The following is a 22461-nucleotide window of genomic DNA, read 5'->3' as shown; positions in this document are numbered from 1 at the left end:
TTATGCTGAGCAAAATAAGTCAGAGAAAGACATATGATCTCACTCGTGTGTGGAATTTAAGGAGCAAAACAAATGAGTAAAGGGGGGAAAAAAAAGAGAGGCAAACCAAGAAACAGACTCTCAACTACAGAGAAACACTGATGGTTACCAGAGGGGAGGTGGGGGGATGGGTGAAACGGGACGGGGGGTGAAGGAGGGCACCTGTGACGAGCCCTGGGTGACGCATGGAAGTGTGCCGAATCACAATATTGTACACGTGAAACTAGTATAACGTTGTATGTTAACTATACTGGAATTAAAACTAAAACTTAATAAAATGAATGAATAAATGAATGAACGGACAAATAAACAAATGTCATGTTCCTGGGCTTGGGGCCAGCCTTTCCGCATGAGACCTTGGGTCTAGGGCTCAGAAATGACCTTAAAAAAAAATGTTTTTTAAATGTTTATTCATTTTTGAGAGACAGAGAGAGACAGAGCTTGAGTGGGGGAGGGGCAGAGAGAGAGGGAGACACAGAATCGGAAGCAGGCTCCAGGCTCTGAGCTGTCGGCACAGAGCCCAACGTGGGGCTCGAACTCACGAACCGTGAGATCGTGACCTGAGCCTAAGTCAGACGCTCAACCGACTGAGCCACCCAGGCGCCCCAGAAATGACCTTTTAAACCAGCACCCCAGGTAATTCTGTTCAGGGTATCCGTGGGTTACCTTGTACAATGCTCTGCACTCTGTCAAGAAGAAGGCAAGACTACACTACCCAAAGTGGTCTGCAGATTTTACTGTCAAAATCTCAGCTGTTATTTCGGGAGGAATGGAAAAGCTGATCCTAAAATTCATACAGAATTGTGAGGGACCCCGAACAGTTAAAATCATCTGGAAAAAGACAATTTTGGAAGACTCACACTCCCTGGTTTCAAAACTATGATGAAGCCACAGTATTCGAAGTGCGGTACTGGCCGAAGGACAGGCATATACACGCGTCAGTGGAGCAGAACTGGGAGTTCAGAAAACAGTCCACGCAGTCAAGTGATTTTCGCCAAGACCGCCAACATCATTCAACGAGAGAACAGCCCTTTCAACAAATGGTGCCGGCACAACCGGACTGAACACATTCAAAAGAAGGAGGCCGGACCCTGACCTCACGTCACATACAAAATTATCTTCAAGGGGCTCAGGAATAAATGTAAGAGCTAAACCTGGCAATCGTTTCTTAGAGATGACACCAAAGGCACGAGCAACAAAAAGAGAAAAGACAAAATGGACCTCATTAAAATTAAGAACTTTTGTCTATCAAAAGACACGATTAAGAAAGTGAAAAGACAGTCCACACGATGGGAGAAATACCATGTCTGATAAGGGTCTAGCGTCCAGAATAAATAAAGAGCTCTTCAACCAACAACAAGAACACAAACAACCCCATTCAACAGGCAAAGGACTTGAACAACGTTTCTCTAAAGAAACACAAATGGCCCACGAGAACACGAAAAGATGACCGACGGTCGTCATTAGGGAAACGCGAACCGCGATTGCGCGGCACCATGCCACACGCACTAGGATGGCGAGAAAGAGGAAAATGGAAAAGAACGAGAGGCGCCGATGTGGAGAAACCCCCCCTGCTGGAGGGAATGCCAAGTGGTGCAGCCAGTGGGGAGAACAGTTTGGCAGGTTACCCTCCAAAGCTTAAACACAGAGTTACCATATAAGCCAGAAATCCCATTCCCAGATATGTGCCAAAGAACTGGGTCGGGCGTTCAAACGAAAACCACACGAATGTCCAGAGCAACCGTCACGACAGCCACGGAAGCTGGAAGCAACCCAGGCGTCCGCCGCCCGACGAGTGGACAAACGGAATGTGGTCTAGCCATACCGTGGAGTGTCACTGAGCCGTGAAAGGGCTGAGGCACCGGTGACGTGGATGCACCTTGAAAACACGATGCTCTGGGAAAGAAGGCAATTGCAAAAGGCCGCTTATCATGTTAAGCCCCTCACTATGAGATGTCTAGAAGAGGAAAATCTATACGGGGGAAAAAGCAGATTAGTGGTTGCCAGGGGCTAGGGGAAGGGGGGCTGGAGAGTGGCCGCTCCCGGGTAGAGGGTTTCCTCAAAACCTGATGAAAATCTTCTGGAACTAGATGTTGATGAAGGTTGCACAACATTATGAATGTGCTAAATGCCACTAATGGTAACTTTCATGTTATGTGCAGTTTACCACATTTTTTTTTTTTTTTTTAAAGCAAAAGCTGGGGCACCTGGGTGGCTCAGTTGACGTCCAACTTCGGCTCAGGTCACGGTCTCATGGTTTGTGCGTCTGAGCCCTGCTTTGGGCTCTGTGCTGACAGCTCAGAGCCTGGAGCCTGCTTTGGATTCTGTGTCTCCCCATCTCTCTGCCCCTCTCTGCTCACACTCTGTCTCTCTCTCTCTCTCAAAAATAAACATTAAGGAAAAGAAAAAAAGAAAAAGTTGACAAGCCTCGGTTTTGCTGATGTACTATTGTTTTGCAAAAACATTATCCCTGGGGAAGCTGGGGAAATGGTACTCGGATCTCTATTATTTCTTACAAACGCATGTGAATCTGCAATTATCTCAATAAAAATTTCAGTTAAAAAAAAGAAGTAGGCAAGCTAAAATGTTGGCTTATTCATATTCAAAACTTCATAAAAAAGAAAAAAAAATAAAGATTGCAAATATAAAATGGAGTAAATAAGGAATTTAAGATTTAAGAATCATTTGGAAATGCTAAAGAATATATATAGCTTCGGTGTCCTTCCAAAGGCTGTGAGCGTGTGAGTATGCGTCCCTGCTCCTGCTTATTTTTGTCTTTTAGAGAGGAGTTACAGGACAGGCGTGGGGAGAGAGCCGCACCCCTTACTGGAAGTACCCAGGGATTTAATTACAGCCACCAACAGGCTTTGATACTGACAAATCAGAGGGCTGCTCGGGGCCGTAAAGTTTCCCTTGAACAAGACCTCACAGGAAAAAAGAAAACGAGCTGGTGTCCTACGTTCTCAAAGGATAAACGCCCCTTACTAATTATTAGGAGTAAGAACGCATTTTATTTATTCCACGCCACCAGCATTACAGAATAAACCAGTGCCCTTTCCCAGTAGTCGAGAAATCCTGCAGGCAGAACTTGCTGTGTACACGCTGAGACCCTGACCAGGCCCTCGGTGCAAATGGCGGAGCCATTTTCGTGTGACGGACCATCCCGCCCTCCCGGGGCCCACAGGGACTGTTCTCAGGTTAAGGGCTTCACCTTAGTAGTCAAGTGCAAAGAAATACTTCTCGGCTTAGGGGCGCCGGGGTGGCTCAGTCGGCTGAACGTCCGACTTGATTTCAGCTCGAGTCATGATCTCACGGTTCATGGGTTCGAGCCCCCACATCAGGCTCTGTGCTGACAGCACAGCACCTGCTTCAGATTCTGTCTCCCTTTCTCCCTGCCCCTTCTCCTCTTGCGCACACACTCTCTCTCTCAAAAAAAACATTAAAAAAATTTCAAAAAAAAAAAAAATATTTCTCAGCTTAGGTAGTGTGAGCTAGAAGAAATGAGACAGGTTCTGTGCTTCCTGGAACGGACACAAGCTTGTTTTTGAGTTATATACAGTATTTGTTAGCTCTGATCCGAACTTTCTCATCTGGTACATTCCCCCAAGAACTGGGACTCCGGCCACTGGATTCTCCCAAGAACTGGCACTCTAGACCACAGTCCTGGGAGAAATGGCTCTGGTGACCAGAGACAGTGTTAAGACTGCAGCCCATGATTCTGCTGCCCGCTGCCTGCACCTCTGCCAGTGAAAGCCAACGGCAGGGATAAGTGTGACCCAGGAGGCAACCACACTCTCACCCGGCAACTCGCTGCAGAGTTGGGTTTCCATCCAATTTTACGGGTCCGTGAGCTCCCTGAAGGCAGGACCGTGCCTGCCTGCCCGGTGCCCGGGCTCGGCGCCTGGCACACAGGAGCCTCCTTCTGAGCAGTCGTTCTTTGTGTGAAGGCACCCAGCCCCAGCCCCATGGTGTGCTGCCTGGACTGCTCCCGGGGCCTCCTCGGGGGGCTGTGTGCACCCTCACCAGCAGGCAGCACCCCCCTGGCCCCACACCGCTGGGGCTACGTCACCCCCCTTCTCAGCGTGCTCACATGACCTTACCCGGCCCCCACCGGGAGTGTGCACCAGAGCCCTCCCTGCTCTGCAAAGCCCAGCCTGCAAACTGCCTGCTGCAAGAACCTTCTGACAGACGGCCCGCCCCCATCGGCCAGCCCTAAGGGGCCCCCATCCAACACGCCCCCCACACTTCACTCCTCTGGCCTGGGCAGGCGCAGAGGGAACTGGACAAGCTTTCCTCTTCACAGCCTACAGCGCTCCACACGTCACCGCGTGTCACAGAGCCCCTGCCCAGGAACTGTTCATGAACTTGGCATTCGGGGGACAGCAAGCCCCCGGCAGAGGGGGAGGGCGGTGCAGCTAACTCCAGGCTCCACAGAAACAATGCCCCTTGCTAACAAAGACTCTGGCTTTTCTGTTTAAGGGCTCACTCCAACGATTTTGGGCTGGAAGGGACCTGGGAGGCCAATGTAACCTCATATTCTGGGCAAGCAAACTGATAATGAAATCCGTGCTGAAGGTCAGGGTGAGGGCCTACGGCGGAGCTGCTCCCAGAGCTCAGGGGCCTGGGGCTCAGGTCAGAGTTCTCTACGCTTCTGGCAGGTGTGCCTCTACCCTAAGGAGTGCTCACACGTGTGTGCACACGCCACACACACACAGCCACTCACACACGCGTGCTCGCAACATGCGCCCGCACCCGTCCCTCAGCCAGAATGGAAATAAACCCAGGGTAAGAGGAAAAAAACCTGAAAGTTTCACAGCCAAAGGAAGTATTCTTCTAGACAGATCACTTAGGTGCGGGCCTTATGAGGACCCGGATAAAATTCAGCGGGGACGTTTTGGGAACATGGAGGCGCACTGATCAGAGAGCCAGCCCGGCAGCGGCCCACCGGAAGACGCCCCGTGAGGGCACAAACCCTGCCGCCACACCATCCAGACATCCCTTCGCTTCCCGACACCCGTCTCAGCGAGCCGCATCTGCGCTGTGCGGGTGGACCCCACTCTTCCTGGGGCCCGCGCTGCTGCAGTGAAGCCGTCGGGCCCGTCCGCTCCCCAGCCGCGCGGCCCCCGCGGTCTTGCTCTGACTTGTGTGCTTGCTTTCGGTCTTCTGTGTCCTCCCCTGTTGCAGATTCTCTCCCTGCGTCTGGTCTGTTCCTTCTAAGCTCAGATAGGCTTGAAAACCAGACACCGACGTTAACAGGCCCCGATTTAAAGCACCATCAGACTCTCGAGGCGGCTGAGGGCCGGAGCCTGCTGTCTTTTGCCTCGGACTCCGCTGTGACCCAGGACCGATCCCCTGCCCCTCGGGCTCTGGGTCCTCAGTCGGAGAGGGAGCCATGCGAGCTGCCACGCTCCTGACTCTGAGTTTGCGAGCTCTGAGGCTGGGGCACAGCTGACTCGGGCTGCCGCGGGGCCCGCTGTGCCGAGCCCTCTGTCCTCACTGCCTCAGGGACGTGAGATCTTCCACCCGAGGCCTGCAGAGCCCACGCATCACGGGCAGTTTCACGGGAGCAGCCCTGCTGCTATTTGTTGCACAAATCGGGCTTAAGTGTAAGATTTTATTTGAAGAATGAGTTCCGCCGCTAAAAATGCTTGGAAATTGCTGTCCTAGCTAAGTGAGGCTACCAGAGGCTGGTTCCAAGTTCCGGACGGGAGAAGAGCTCCCCTGATCCTCTCTCCTGGCCGGCCGACTGCAAAGCCAGAGGCCCTCTCCCCCGTGACTCCTGCACCGGCTCCAGAGACTTCCCACACCCCCCTCTGCATCCGGTTGGAAGTGTGGCTTGGAGTCCAGTAAACCCAGCATCTGCTGGCAGCAGGGGGATGTGTGAATGAATCCAAAGCGCTCGGGGACAGGCATCCTGGACAGGGCTCATGCTCTGTTCCTCCTGGGAGGGGGCTGGTGACACCGACCGTGGCTGATCTTCCTGTCCACCACTCGAAGCCCTGTCAGACACCAGCCTGACGACTGTGCCGTGGTGAGCATCAGGGCTCCAGGCCGTAGTGATGCAAGAAGGCTGCGGGAACTTGATTCCAGCTGCACGGGTCCCCACGTGTCTCTGAGAGCTGACGTCACGGCAGCCACTCAAAGGAATGCCCGGTCCCGCGTAGCAGATTCCGGGCCCAGCCCTCCGGAGGAGTGATGCCGGGACGGGAAAGGTCCCTGGAGGCGACCCGGGGGCCTGCAGGCCCTTCCTGATGCTCACAGCTGTATGGGGCACACGCCTGTCAGGCTGGGACATGGGAAAGGGTCCCTGGGTCCGTGTTTTCACCAGCAGTCACATGTATGGTGGAGACGGACAAGGGGGCTGCCGCGGGTCCGGGCAGCCCACGGTACCTGGCAGTCCTTTATGGGGAATCGCAGCCTTCCAGAATGAGGGGAAAGGCGGAGACTCGGCTTCCCAGAGAAGAGTAACATTTCTTAGCAACGGTGTTAGGGGAGCTCAAACACAAGTCCTGTTCAAAGGAGCTACGGGAGCAAGGACAACATGGGGAAGAAAAGAAAGAAAGTGGCCCAAAATTCAGTCTTTCTCAAACTGGGGCTGTTGTGTCCAACGACATGGGACACCATGAGTGGAGGCCTCCCGCCTGCACTTGTGGGCGGCTCTGCTGAGTCCCCGCCCCAATCCGGGATGTATAAAGGGAGCCCCACCCACCCCTGAGCACCACTCAGATTTCTGACGGCTCAGGAGAGGGGACGGGGGACGTGGGCATCCCGAGGGCTGGACCACGGAGAGTGGAGCAGAGCAGAGAACCTCCCCCGGGTTCTCAGCAGCAGGTATGTGAGAATCCGCCTCGGAGCTTCAAAACCCACAGCCTCCTGGGCCGTGGCAGCAGGGTGAACGCACTCCCTCTGCAACACACGGGGCAGGCGGCCTGTCACCCTGGAGTTAGGAACGCGTGCAGGGAGCAGGAACGACCTTAGTGGGGCAGGAAGGCCGACAGCAACTGACCGCGGGGACCCCGGCAAAACAGCCGAGCCGGGCCACCATGCGGGGCGGGGCGCCCAGGGAACAAGCTCCTGGCACGCTCGCAGGGCGCCCAGCGGCATGTGCCCCTCTCTCAGAACCAAGACCGCCAGCATCTAAGGCAAGCCTCTGCCGCGGAGAAGACGAGACAGACGCAGAGAACAGGCAACTCTGGGGCGTGGAGACCACAGAGGAGAGGAAACTTCAAAAACCTCCTCGGAGGGGAGCGAAAGCAGGCTCGACAGCAGGAAACAGCGACAGGGACTTCCAGGAACTGAAAACGAGACCACAATATCATCCGACGGAGAGACTGCAGGCTAGAGCTGAGAATGTCTTCTAGAAAGTAGGACAAAAGTGTAGGAAGAAAAAACGGGAGAGAAAGGGAAGAAAAGTGGGGCCAGTTTAGGAAAGCCCCCGGCACATAAGCAGGAACCCCAGAGAGCACAGAGAATGAGACAGGCAGAGGCAGGAAGCCGATGGCCAGAGGGCAGCAGGTCACAAACTCCAGGCTCATTAGCACAGAGGCTGAACTAGGCCCTCCCCGGGGCATATCACTATCTGTTCTGGGAACACTGGGAACAAAGAGATCTTACAAACTTCTAGAGAGAAAGGCAGGTCAGATATCAAGGATCAGGGATCAAAACGGCTCAGACTTCTCAACAGCAATGCTGGACAGCAGGAGATGGTGGAGAAAACCCTTCGAAATTCTACAAGAAAACAGTTTCCAACCCAGGCTGCTCTGCTCAGCCAAGGCCGACTGCCAGTTGGGCCAAAGACTTTCAAGTTACGTACCATGAGCCGTTCTCAGGAACTGACGGGAGGATGAAGCTCACCAAAACAAAGGAAGAGGAAGACAGGGGGTCCAGGAGAGAGAGGACCCAACATGGAAGGCAGGGTTGAAGGGCAATCCCAGGTAGACTGGGTGACCAGGCCAGACTGGGGCCGGCCAAAGCCTCCAGGAGACACCTCTCCAAGAGGAGGGCCTGGGTGGCACCTGATGTGCCCTCGAGCACGGACAGTGGAGACAGCTGGCAGAGCCTGGGGCTGGATATGTAAAACCAAGATGGCAAATCGTGACCATGAGCAAGTCCAGGGAAAAGAGAGTCCTCCAGACGGGAAACGTAGTGGAGGCTACTTGTGAGGAGCACATCCCCTTCCCCAGGCACTGTGGATGCTGGCACTGTGGCAGGCAGGCGGGCGGGGGCACAAGATCATGAACTGCTCTGCATCCTTCTCTCCCAGCAGGGAGTCAACTGAAAACAGAACCAGAAGGATCCAGAAACCGCTCCCTAGGCAGTCCTTCAGGGATATGAAGCTACAAGAAAGCGGCTCCCAGAGAGGGGAGAGTGGGTGGGGAGGCGTGTTTCTTGTAGCACACCCTGTGGGCCCAGCCGACGCGTTAACTTCTGCACTTATGTGTGTGACGTTGATTCAAAGCAACCAACTGAGACGTCTGAGCCCCACTCCAGCCCTGCTGCGTTCATCTCCAGCGGAGGTACCTATGTGTGGACCTCTGAATACATGCCTCCAGATGGTCCTCAGGGGGAGCGGACTCTCCGCTTTACTGGTCACGAAATGAAGGGCCAGTGAGTTTGGGCAACTCTCCCAAGGTCACTTGGTCTCATGGAAAAAAAGAAGTATTCGTTCAGGTTCTTTTGATTTCAGGAACCGGGCTCTGGCTCTCGTGGGGAAGGTCCTGGTTGGCGGGGCTCTGGCCGCTTCCCGCCCTGTCTGTCCAAGGCACTCGTGTGCCTGCCAGCTGGGAGCGAAGGCTCCTGCAGCACGGCGGACACAGCACTGCTGGCTCGGCAGGACCTGAGCGGGGTCACCACCAGGGCCAGCAGGTACACGCAGGGGGGACCGATCCAGTCACCGAGGGAACGCCCGGACCGCAACGTCGCTCGGCTTCCTTTACCCAAAAACACCGGTGGCAGGAGCTCCACCTGTATTCTGCCTCAGCCTTGGATCGCACGGTGCGCACAGCAGACCCACCGACGGACCACAGAACTTCCACGGCTCACGGCTCCCCTTCCTCATTCAGCTCCTGCCCAAACCTGGGCCAGTGGGCATCCCGAGCCCTCTCTTTATGTGATACCTTTCCTGCCTCCTATGCTCCCAGGTCTCATTTGGCTGATACCAGTATTTGGTGCTGAGAAGCACAAGACACACGGTCCCCAACCACGAACTGTCCTGTGCGAAGCTTTTCCCTCCTCAGAGACACCAGCCAAACCCGTGACTGGCCGGTCACTGGAAATGCCCACCATCTCAGGGCCCAGTTCGAAGACGGCACCGTCCACGGGAACCACGGATGGCGACCGTGGGTGATCGGTGTTTCGTGTTCGCTCTCGTAACCTGTGGCACCCTCTTTTTCTGGTCATTCATCGCTGATCTCACCAGCAGAGACATCTCCATGCACGTTCGTTCCCTCTGCAACACCCAACACAACGTAGTGACTGCCTTCCCGTTTATGTTTCCTTACTGTTCGACACAATTTTTGGACAGCTCACAGAGGTATGACGGACACACATAAAATGCACACACTTAAAGTGTCCAACCTGAAAAGTGACATTTGTGTGCACTCAAGAGACCATCCCCACGCTGCTTGACCCTCCCAACCCCGCGGCCCTCACCAATCCCCAAGCAACCACTGCTCTCTGTTACAAAAGTCCGCATTCTCTAAGTTTTACATAAATTAATCATATAATATGCACTCTTTTCTGTCTGGCTTCTTCCCCCAACAAAATTACTTCATCAGATCTGGAAACCCTTTGGCCATATTTCTTCTGGTATTTTTCCTGTCACCCTCGCCCCTCTTTCGCCTCAGGACTGGGCTGCATTTGAACCACGCCACATGAGGCTGTCCCATGCTCACTTGGCTCTGAGTTTTTCCCCAGTCTTTTTTTCTCTCCGTGATGTAGTTTGGATTTTTTTGAAAAAAATGTTAATGATTATTTTTGAGGCGGGGGGAGAGAGGGAGGAGAGGACCAGAGAGAGAGGAAGACACAGAATCCAAAGCAGGCTCCAGGCTCTGAGCTGTCAGCACAGAGCCTGACATGGGGCTTGAACCCACGAACTGTGAGATCGTGACCTGAGCAGAAGTTGGATGTTTACCCAACTGAGCCACCCAGGTGCCCACCCCCTCCTTGAAAAAAAAAAATTTTTTTTTTTTTTTAATTGGATGGTTTTATTCCTGTGTCTTTGAGTTCCCCAATCTTTTCTTCTGCAATGTCTACACTAATGTCATCCAGGGTATTTTAAATCTCAGACATTATAATTTTTATCCCTGCAAGTTTGATCTAGGTCTTTTTTTATAGTTCCCATTTTTCTACTTAATGTATGCAATCTTTCCCCCAGTTTCTGGAACATAAAGAGTAAAGTTATAACACCTGTTTTAATCCCTGACTATGAATTTTATCATCTGTATCCTTTCTGGGTCAGTTTCCATTGGTAGATTTACTTCCCTTCACTGTAGGCGATATTTTCCTGTTTCTCTGCCTGCCTGGTGAGTTCTGATTGGATTTAAGATCATGTGAATTTTACCTTATTGGTGCTGGATGTTTTCATGATTTATAAATATTCTTGAGCTTTGTTCTGGGATGCTGCTAATTTACTTAGAAACAGTTTGATCCTTCTAGATCTTGGTTTTTTAATTTTATTTTATTTGAAAGAGAAAGAGAAAGAGAGCGACTGAGTGAGAAGGCTGGAGAGAGAGAGAGAGAGAGAGCTAGAGCATCCCAAGCAGGCTTCATGCTCAGCACGGAGCCCAACTCGGGGCTCGATCCCACAACCCTGGGATCATGCCCTGAGCCAAAATCAAGAGTCGGATGCTCAACGGAGTTACCCAGGCACCCCTAGGTCTTGCTTTTAAGCTCTGGTCACCAGTATTAGAATTATATTCAGTACAGGGCTGATTTTGTCCCATCACTGGGGCCACATGCTCTTGGGATATGACCCAATTAAGGATAGCTAGGGCTCAGGAGGTTTTGCACTTGGGATGGTGCGATCAGGAACTACTCCTGGCTCTGCCGAGTTCCCAGGCATGTCCCCTCTGATGTTTACAGGTGGCTCTCTCGCTGGCCCCGCGTTGTTTCTTCACACGTGTGTTTCTGCGCATGAGCCCCTGTGGGGCCTCTGCAGCTCTCTAGTCCTCCCCCAGGTTCCTGCCTCCTTGGCCTCTCACCTGCCCAGAGCTATGCCCTCAACTCAAGGGGCAGGCTGCGCTCTGCTAGCCCCTACCTGGGGTCCCCCTGCCCATGCAACAGCCTGGCAACTATAGGGGTCACCTCGTTTGTTTCCTATTTGTCAGGGACCACTGTTCTTTGTTGTCTGATGTCCAATGTCTTGAAAACCACCGTTTCATATAATTTGTCTGGAATTTTTGTTGTTTCAGGCAGGAGGGTAAATCTGGTTCCTATTACTCTGTTTTGATTGGAAGCAGAAGTCCATGTAACTGGTCTAAAGCTTCCTATTTCAATTCCAAGTGATGATTCCTGTGGTTATGTGGACTGTGCCTCCCGTGTGCACGCAGTGTGCAAGGTATTTTAACTCAAGAGGACTGTGTCAGCTGTCTGTCTTGCTAGAAGATGAGCATCTGAAAGACAATATTCTAGAGCTCATTCAGTGTTCACAGAGGTCAGACCACGTGCGAGGCAGCAGGTGTCTGAGACAGCGTGAGCACGTCGGTGGAAGGACGTGACAGGGAGATCGTGCTCCCTGCTGGGACAAAACAGGGATTTCAGAGGGAGGCAATATTACTCATTATTATGGCCACGTAACTTGGGTCCCCTGAGTCCCTACTCTGGGAGGTAAGTATTTCCTCCACACAGAGAAGTATCTTGAAGGACTGTTTTAGGTTTGTTTTGTTTTTTGCTATCCTGATTCTGCTGGAAAGTAAAGGAGATGAATTACCAGTTACTTCATACACGGGATCGAATCTCCCCTACCCAAGCATTATTATGGCAATTTTGGAACGTACCAAAAACCCAAAAGACTTCTACAGGAAACACCCCCACACTCACTACCAATAACACTTCACCGTGCGTGCCTCTTCACGTGTCCACCTGTCTATCTACCCGGCAAACCATCTTGTTCTGGATGTGCTTCAAAGAGAGCTGCAGACATCAGCAGAGTTTCCCCTGGATACTTCAACATGCAAATCATCAACTAAAGCCAGTATGTGTTTACAGCTTTCTCTTGAGGTAAAGTTAACACACAGCAGGTGTACGAACCATAGTTTGACAATGGTCATCCCTGGGGAAGCAGCCTCAAGCCGCTGGCAGCCATCCACCCCCCCACCCCGGCCCCCCAGGCAACCACGGATGCGATTCCTGCCATCACGATCCATCTGTCCGACCCATCCTAGGATTTCATACAACTGGAGCCATACAGGAGGTACCGTCTGCCATTGGCCTGTCGCTCAGGACAACAGCGATGGGGCGGGCTCCTCTGCGATACTGCGATCACTCCTTTTTATCCTGTCACCCAGTTCCAGCAGGTGCTGCGGTCCCCACCACCACCCTACAGTGCAGGGCTGTGGACCGAGGGCCCTGGTTCAGGCTTCACAGCAGGTTGTCCGGTGCTGCAGCCTGTGCGTCCCCTCCCTGCAAAGCATCTGCGCCATGAGAGGGTCCGATGGAGGGTGACTGCCTGCTTGGGACCGGGTCCCCCATTCCAGCTTCTCTTCCACCCCTGCCTTTGGCCACGGCCTGACTCATACAAAATCTTTCCTGCCAGGAGCGGAGGTGTCTGGTGGAAATTTTAGGAACATGCCAACCTGTTTCCCAAATGAGGCCCACAGTCCTGGGATCCAGGCCAGCACTGCAGGTGGGACCTGGGCCCTGGGCCCCAGGGCTGACCATCACTCAAGGCACCGGGCATGAATGCGGAGACAGGGCCTGGTGACTGCCGGCACCCTTTCCCCTGCCCTTGACATCCAAGCTCCCAGGGGGTGGAGGGGAGCCCTGCCCCACCCCAGGGGTGCTGTCTCCCCCTTGCGGACCAGGCCCATCTGACTTCTGCGATGCACCCCCCCCCACCCCCCGCCGCCGTTATGCTGCAGCCTTGCAACCACGTGGTCACAGGGAACTGTGGCACCGCCTCGAGCAGGCTCCTTCCTGAAACAGCCTGACCAGGCCACTCGGCCTGGCCCCAAGCTCTCTGGTGGCCGGGCATGGGGACAGGCCCCCTCTGGTCCAGCGCAACGGTGCCTCTGTGGTCACGCTCACATGTCACGGTTCATTCGGCGGGCAACCCCTTCTGTCCAGTCTGCCAGCCCCGGTCACGTCCTCGCACCAGCACTGTCTCTGTGAGAGGCTCCCGGCCACCTCGGAGCTGGCGGCCCCCTCCTCCCAGCTCACGCAAGCTCTGTGAGCACAGGGCTGGCGTCCTGCAATGAGGACAAGGCTGAGGAGTCTGGGCAGAGTCACTGAGCCCCCGAGCCCTGGGACCTCGCTTCGTCCGGCTTGTCCTCTCCTCACCTGCAGAATGGGGAGGCTGGGCTACGAGTCTTCCAGGCCCCAAATCCTTTGTGTGTGGGGGCGGGGGGGTGGAAAGACCCCCAGGGATGCAGATTTCTATGGGCCAGGGATGTCCGCGGGGGCGTCCTGGAGCAGAGGGGCTGCACCTGACTCACAAAGTCTGGGTCCTCTGTAAAATACCCCTATTCTCTCCGACTACAAAACAGATTTCCTGCCCGTCAGAGGAAAATACAGACAACAGAGAAAACTATTATCATCACTCATAATCCCTGGATCAAAAAGAACAATCCCTGTTGTAGTTTTTTCTAGGTATTTAGTGGGATTTTATCATTTTGTGTTCTTGTTTCTTACCAAATCGGTACCGCACGGCCTTTCTGAGCCTTGTGAGCACAGCAGACACAGACCTCAGTCCGTGGGTGTGTGTGAGGGGCCCTGGGTGCTGCTGCCGGGAGGGGCAGGGCACCCTCGGGGGCACACAGGGGGCACAGCACAGGAAGCTGGACACCACCTCCGGGAAGCGGCGAAGACCAGCTCCAAAGCCGCTAGGGCCACGGCTCCACCTGGAATGATTCTCCTTAGCGGTACCTGCCAGAACATGATTTTAAACGGCCTTTCAAAGTACATCCTTGATTGTTTATAATAACCGTCACTGGCATAATTTGCTAAGTGGGCTCTTTACCACAAGGCCGGTGCCGCACCTGCTTCACCCACCGTTCACAGCTTCGCCGTGTGAACAGAGCACAGTCAAGTTCACACTGACCGCTAGAGACGATGTTAACAACCGGTAGCTTTGGGAACATTTTTGATTGTTTCCCAAGACTGAGCCTTATTCAGACTATTCGGAGTTGTGAAGTACTCACTCCAGAAGTAGTACGCGTTCATCGCCAGATTTTCAGCAAAGGGAAGGAAAAACTCAGTCATGATAGCGCGCTACACCCAGACGTCACCATTATCCTCCCGCTGTGTCTTTGCAGTTTTCAGTGTACGCATCATCGTTGTTTCAACTTCAACAGAACCACTGAACATGTCTGTAACTGACATTTTACTCAGCAACGTGCTAGGATATGAGCATTTCTCGGTGGGAATAAAAGCTCTTCTGTGAAGTGACGTGGAAGACTTGTGGCGGATTTCCCTGAATAGACACATCGCAATTCAGCCTCGCTCCGTCACAGCAAATCTCACAGAGCAGAGACCTCCTGGACACGAAACATGTAACTGGCAATGGCGTTTCTTCTCCTTATCAAACACAGGGGCTCCGCGTGCTGGCCTGGCGTGTGGAGCTCTGTGCCCTTGTCCCAGAGCCCAGAGCATGACCGCTCTCACTGCCATGGGGGCGGCGGGGGGACAGGCCGTGCTGCGGAGGCCCCAGCTGGGGGTGGGGCTAACTTGCTGAATGGTCTTGTGTTAGCACCAGACAGGGCCAAATCCCCCGCCTCCCAAATGAGATGACAGGGACCTGGTTTCATTATCCCCAAGGCCTCCTAACAATTTTATTTCAGGAGACATCGGCCATCGATCAGAACACCCCAAAACTCTTGGGAGCGGGCGCTCAGCTGTACCCACAGAGCTTGGCTTTGGGGTGTGGATGCCCCCCTTCTCCCACCATCCGCCCCCGGCTGACTGACCTGTGCCAGGTCGGTGGGTGTCACCAGATGGTGAAAGGGGTGAGAGTGTCATCGGGGCTACTTAGCCGTGCCTTCAGTCAGGGGTCAGGACAACGAAAACTCCTCTAACTGCTCTCCACTCTGCTGTCCTGAACTGACATTTCTTCTTTTTTTTAAGTCTGTTTATTTATTTTGAGAGAGAGAGCACACGCGTGTGCGTGTGCCAGCTGGGGAGGGGCATAGAGCAAGTGGGACAGAGGACCCAAGGCGGGATCTGCACCGTCAGCACAGAGCCCGATGTGGGGCTTAAACCCACAAACCATGAGATCACGGCATGAGGCGAAATCAAGAGCCAGACGCTCAACCGACTGAGCCACCCAGGCGCCCCTAATGCTAACCCTTCTCTAATGAAAGTCTTCCTATTGTCAGGTGTGAACTTGTCGATGCGTAAGTTCTCGACGCTTAAGGTTACATGCAGTTACACATCCCCACTGGCAGCTTGTGGGCAGAGAATTCTTAGAGGAGTATTATCTGGTATCATGCTTGTATACTTATTTTATGTTTTTGTTGTTCATACAGACAAAAATACCCGAAGCAGCTGAATTTAAAATAAAAGTTTTAAAAGTTACTTTGGCCATTGGCCAGACCTATCAGTCTTGGTTTCCCAAGTCTCTCTCTTTTCCTGGCGGAGTAAATGACCCCTGCAAACCGATGAGCGGTCCACACAGGAAGGGTGGGCTGGGCGGGCCTAAGCCTCCACGTGAGGCTGGGGACCCCATGGTCAGGGAAGGGCGGAGTCTGCTCAGGAGGCAGAGGCGACCTGGGGGTGGAGGGGAGCGAGTGATGCAGTAAAGAAGACTGGCCTGAAAGAAGAGGTGGGGCCAAACTAGGGTGGGGACAGCAGGATGCTCCCCTTCCTTTACCAGGGCCGTCGGTGCCCACAGTACCGCGAAATGTCACATCACCCACTGAGCTTGCTTTAGTGCTCCTTCTACCTTGGACAGAACATTCTCCAACTAAAGCAAAAATGCTAAAAAAAAAAAAGATCCTAAAAACAACTATAAATATTTTCTCCAAATCCTTCCATATGTTAGTAAGTCTGAACACTGAGTCATTTGTTTTGAGTACTTTGTTAAACTTCACCCCAAAACTACTACAGCAGGGAGGCTTTTACCAGAGACGAAAGCGGGAAGCAAACGGCCTAAGTGCTGCTGATCTCAGAGGATTTCCGTTGCTTCACTTCGTTGTGTCCTTTAGCAGCTACTACCTGTTCCCCCCCCACCGTTTCCACTGCAAACACATCCTACATGCAGACCAAGAAGGTCAAGTGGAGGAACGAACTGAAGAAAAGAAAATACAGTAGGAAGAGGCTGACTATGATCGAAACACGTAAACTCCATTTATACTCCAATACTGGGATTCAACCAAATTGTCCTTTTTTTTTTTTTTAAATTTTTATTGTTTATTTTTGAGAGAGAGAGTGCATGAGTGGGGGAGGGGCCAAGAGGGAGGGAGACACGGAATCCGAAGCAGGCTCCAGGCTCTGAGCTGTCAGCACAGAGCCTGACGCGGGGCTCGAACCCACGAACTGTGAGATCGTGACCTGAGCCCAAGTCAGAGGCTTAACCAACTGAGCCCCCCAGGTGCCCCATTGTCCTGACTTTCCAAACCCTGTTAGTGAAGCCTCACCTCCCTACTGCCACACTCATCTCCTCGGGACCTCTACAGCTCCAGGACGCGGGGGCCTTCGTCTGGAAACACTGCCTGTGAGGTCACAGAGCCTCAGGCACACCACCGCGATCGCGGTTCTGGGCCCAGGCTCGGTCCCCACACCGAGTTGGGGTGACACACACCTGGATTCCAGCTATGCCACAGGTGAGCCGTGAGGCCTCCGGCAACTTTCTGGTCCTCCCTGAGCTGGGGTTTCCCACACGGGCACACAAATGATCACGGGGATGTTGTGAGGACGGGTGGCCCGAGGTGAGCACCCAGCAACAGGGCTCGTGGTCACCTCGATCTCTGTAGCTGAGCGGTCGGTCGGTCCCAGCTGCCCGGGGGAAGCAGTCCCTGCAGGCTGTAACAGCACGGCGGGCCTGGGTCCCCGTGGAGACTTGGTCACTCGCTAGGGTTGGGGGCCACACAGTCACTCAACTGTCCCGAGTACATGCGTCCTCTGCCAAGGGGCGGGGACTGCTCCTGACTTGTACGTCCTGCACTAAAGACAGGACTCTGGCAAGTCAGGGCTGGAAAGGGTGTTGAATAAAAGCCTGCGCAGATGTAAAGTCTGATTTTTTTTCCCACAGGAACCAATCTGAAAAGCATTTTGTATCTTCCAATTCCACAGAAAGCGAATCTCTTCTCCAGCACTTAAAGCTAACTGAGTCAGAAAATGTGGCTCCGTTCAGCGGAACGACTTGGAATAGTTAGTGTTTCGCAGCCCATTTAGCAATCACTACTTTATTCAGAGCACAGCTTTGAGGCCCTTTCATGTGAATTTCCTCCATTTGGCCATTTTCCTGGGTAAAGCTGTTGATCACTTTCATCAATAGAGCACTCCAAGTACAGCTTTCTCTCCCCAATTTGAGCTCTGCTTCCCAGAGGCTATTCTAGAATCTAGACGGAGAAAGAAAGGACAATTTGCAGGTTCCCACAGTCTTTGATGTAACTCAGCCAGGTACCCGAGTGGCCCATGGCTGCAGACAGGTGTCCAGCTGGGGGCAAGGCTGGCTGGAGCCTACCACTGTCAGCAGCTCACTGCCTGGCCCTGCTCTCTGACATCCCGGCCTATGGCTTGATGGGAAGAGTCTGAGGCAAGGCACAAGTGTGCTCCGACCGGCTCGACACCGTCCTCCACCACCACACGTCCCACAGACCTCGCTCTGCCCCTCAGCAGCCCTTTGCTGACCCTGGCGTGGCTCCGTGCTGGGACTCTGCAAACCTATGCCTTCTCCAGGCACACAATAAATGTGACAAATAACGCTTGGAAATCTCAAAAGAATATTACTAGCAAGCAAAACACTGTGCACAACAAGCTGTAGAAGAACACAGATTAGAGTGAAAACAGATGAAGTAAAGAACAGAAAAACAATAGGGAAAAATCAACAAAACTGAAAGATTTTTTTTTTTTTTTTGAGAAAGAGGGAAAGAGACAGGGTGCAATCGAGTGAGGGGCAGAAAGAGAGGGAGAGAAGCGGGGCACACCTGAAGTAGGACTGAAACTCATGAACCGTGAGATCATGACCTGAGCTGAAGGAAGTCAGACACTTAACAGCTGAGCCACCCAGGCGCCCCCAGAAGATGTTTTTTGAAAAGACCAACAAAGTTGACAAACTTTGAGCTATACTAACAAAAAAAGAGGGAAGACTCAAACTACTAAAATCGGAAGTGAAAGAGGAGACAGAAATACCAACCTTAGAGAAATAGAAATGATGATACGGGAATGCTATCAACAACTGGGCACCAATAAAATAGGTAATGTAGATGAAATGAACAAATTTCTAGAAAGGCAGAAACTACTCAAACTGAATCGAGAAGAAACAGAAAACCCTGAATAGACTTAAAACAAGTAAAGAGACTGAATTAGTAATCAAAACACATCTCACAAAGAAAAGCCCAAGCTTACAATGAGGAGCTGTAAGAATGCTTTAAGAATAATCAGCACTAACCCTTCAGGAACTCTTCCAAAATATAGAAGAGGAAGAAACACTTCTCGATTCATCCTAAGAGACCAGCATTACCCTGATACCGAAACCAGACAAACACATGACAAGAAAAGAAAACCAAAGACCAATCTCTCTCATGAATAAGGACACAAAAATCCCTGACAAAATACTAGCAGACCAAATACAGCAACATATACAAGAGATTACATATCATGACCAACTGGGATTTATCCCAGAAACAAAAGGTTCAACATACAAAAGTCAGTCAATATAACATCATATTAATAAAGGAGCAAACACACATGATCATCTCAATAGATACAGAAAAGGCACTTGACAATAACCAACATTCTTTCGTGGAAAAAAAAAAACATTCAACAAACTAGGAATAAAGGGAACTTATTCAGTCTGAAAAGGGCATCTGTAAAAAATGCACAGTTAATATCATTAGTTAACAGTGAAAGACCAGATGCTTTCCCCCTATGATCAGGAACACAACGAGTGTGTCTACTCCTGCCACTTTTACTCAATATCGTACAGAAGGTTCTAGTCAGGGTAATTAAGCAAGAAAAGAAATATGGGGCGCCTGGGTAGCTCAGTTGGTTAAACGTCCAACTTTGGCTCACGTCATGATCTCACAGTTTGTGGATTCAAGCCCCACGTCAGGCTCTGTGCTGACAACTCACAGCCTGGAGCCTGCTTTGGATTCTGTGTCTCCCTCTCTCTCTCTGCCCCTGCCCTGCTTGTGCTCTGTCTCTCTCTCAAAAATAAATAAGCATTTAAGAAAGAAAGAAAGAAAGAAAGAAAGAAAGAAAGAAAGAAAGAAAGAAAGAAAGAAAGAAAGAAAGAAAGAAAGAAAGAAAGAAGGAAAGAAAAGGCATCCAGATAGGAAAAGAAGTAAAATTATCTCTCTTTGTAGATGACATGATTTTGTACATAAGAAATCCTAAGGAATCCACAAAAAAGTTATTAGAACTAAAATAAGTTTAGCAAGGTTTCCAGATACAAGATCAATATACAGAAACTTATACTAGCAATAAACAAACTGAAAATGGAATTAAGAAAACAATTCCGGGGTGCCTGGGTGGCTTAGTCAGTTAAGCATCTGACTTCGGCTCAGGTCATGATCTTGTGATTTGTGAGTTTGAGCCCCACATCAGGATCTGTGCTGACAGCTCAGAGCCTGGAGCCTGCTTCGGATTCTGTGTGTGTCTCTCTCTCTGCCCCTCCCCAGCTTATGCGCTCCTGCACAGACACACACTCTTTCTCTCTCAAAAATAAATAAGCATTAAAAAAATTCCATTTATAGTAGTCTCAAAAAGAATAAATGAGTTAGAAATACATTTAACAAAAGTAGTTAAAAACACATACTCTGAAAACCACAAAACTGCTGAAAGAAATTAAAGAAGATCTAAATAAACAAAAAGACAGCCCATGTTCATGGATTGGAAGATTTAATACTATGAAGATGGCAATGCTTCCCTAAGTGATCTACAGATTCAACACAATTCCTATAAAATGTTAGCATTTTTTTTGCAGAAATTGACAAACTGATCCTAAAATTCATATGGATGTGCAAAGGACCAGAGTAGAAAAAAACAATATTTTTTAAAAAGTTTGTATTATTTATTTATTTTGAGAGAGATAAACAGACAGAGAAAGTGGGAGAGGGCAGAGAGAGAAGGAGAGAGAGAGACCCAAGCAGGCTCCACACTGCCAGTGTAGAGCCCAAGGCGGGGCTCAAACCCACGAACTGTGAAATCATGACCTGAGCTGAAATCAAGAGTTGGATGCTTAACTGCTGAGCCACCCAGGTATCCCCAAAACAATCTTGAAAAAGAAAAATCACTTCCTGATTTCAAAATTTACAACAAAGCTAAGTAATCAGGACAATGTGGTACTGGCCTGATGACGGACATACAGATCACTGAAATAGAACTAAAGTAAAAAAGTCCTTCCATTTATGATGAATTGATTTTGACAGCCCTTCATGATAATTGAATCAAAAAGAACAAATGGTGCTGGTATAATTGGATATTCATGTGTATAGGAATGAATTTGGACACCCACCTTGTACCCTATATGAAAATTAACTGAAAATAAATCAAACATCTAAATGTAAGGGCTAGAACTGTAAGATGTCTAAAAGAAAATACAGATGCAAATCTTCAAGACCTTGGATCAGACAACAGTTAGCACATAACTCACCGAAAGCATATGTAAATCATGTATCTGATAAGGGTCTAGAACCCAGAATACCTACAGAACTCTTATAACTCAAGAATTTAAAGATAAATAGCTCAGTTGAAAAATGAGCAAAGAATGTGAATACACAGTTCTCCAAAGAAGATATACAAAGGACCAGTAAGTGCATGAAAAGATCTTCAACATCATTAGTCATTTAGGGAAATGCAAGTCAAAACCATGAGATGCCATTTTTACGCCTACTAGGATAGCTAGAATAAAAACATTGGGCAAGAAAAACTTTTTGGCAAGGATGTGGAGAAACGAGAACTCTAATACATTACTGGTGGAAGGCAAAATGACGCAGTCACTGTGGAAATCAGCTCGTCCGTTAACTCAATTTTATTTTTAAGTAATCTCTACGCCCAATGTGGGGCTCAAACCCACAATCCCGAGATCCAGAGACACATGCTCTACCGACTGAGCCAGCCAGGTGCCCCAGTTCCTTAAACATTTAAACGTACATTCACCATCTGACCCTGCAATTCCCTTTAAAGGTATCTACACATTCTATCAAATGGAAAACGTAAGTCCACACAAACACTCGTACATGAAGTATTATTCACGGCAGCCCACACGTGGGAACACCCTGAGCGTCCACCAACCGACGAACAGATAAACTACACATCTATCCACATGACGAAATATTAGTCACAAAAGGGAACGAAGCACTGATACATGCTACAATGTGCTACAGTACTTGAAAGCACGACGCTAAGTGAAAGATGGCAGAGAAGGCCACTTATTGTACGATTCCATTATATGAACAGACAGATCCAGAATAGGCCAAGGCATAAAAATAGAAGGGAGATTAGTGGCTGAGGGGGTGGGGGTTCCAGAAGAGGATATGGGCTACCTACCCACCCTACCATTACTACTCATGGGTATGTGATTTCTTTTTGGGGTGATGAGAAAGTTCTGGAATAGGGTAGTAGCAAGTGTTGCTCAACTTCCTGAATATACTAAAACCCCCGAATTTTACACTATGAAAGGGTGAACTGTAACTCTTAAAAGAAATAATATAAAGCTCTTAGAAAAAAAAAAAGGAATGTGCTAACAGCGACGTACCAAAGGGCTCAGGCAACAAGAGGGTGCCTCGCGTAAAGAGAACTTCAGAACGCCAACGAAGCGAGCTGCACGCTGGCTTGTCTCTGCTCATCACTGTGCACAGGCAGCGCTCAGCAAGGCCAGTGATGACAAACTCCCCTCTGCCGGGTGACCTGCTCCCGCTGCGCCACTGCGTGCAGAGAAGTGAGCCCGCATCCTCGTTCATCATATGTCACCTCACGTCTGCACAGCGCTTTCTGATTCACAAGGTGCCATCGGACATTATTCTACGCACCCTCCCCTTAACTCCATGAGGGAGGAACATCTACCAGTGGGGACGCGGGGCCTCTGTGGCCAGGACCTCGAAC

The 22461-nt window shown here is 50.8% G+C and overlaps 1 protein-coding gene across 5 annotated transcripts in view; it reads right to left on the bottom strand.

Moving 5' to 3' along the window:
- TECPR2 (tectonin beta-propeller repeat containing 2) overlaps positions 1-22461 on the bottom strand; it is a 106414-nt gene that overhangs the window by 11492 nt on the left and 72461 nt on the right. Inside the window, exon 18 of one of the 5 annotated variants that reach the window (XR_006219114.1) lies at positions 13888-14121. The exons of the other annotated variants lie outside the window; for them this stretch is intronic. The gene's annotated coding sequence lies outside the window, so the exon portion shown is untranslated. The remainder of the gene's footprint in view (positions 1-13887; positions 14122-22461) is intronic. 5 annotated transcript variants of the gene reach the window in all.

The sequence above is a fragment of the Panthera tigris genome, chromosome B3 (assembly GCF_018350195.1).
Source record: "Panthera tigris isolate Pti1 chromosome B3, P.tigris_Pti1_mat1.1, whole genome shotgun sequence".
NCBI classification, from domain to species: Eukaryota; Metazoa; Chordata; class Mammalia; order Carnivora; family Felidae; genus Panthera; species Panthera tigris.
This window is presented reverse-complemented; position numbering and strand designations above follow the sequence as displayed.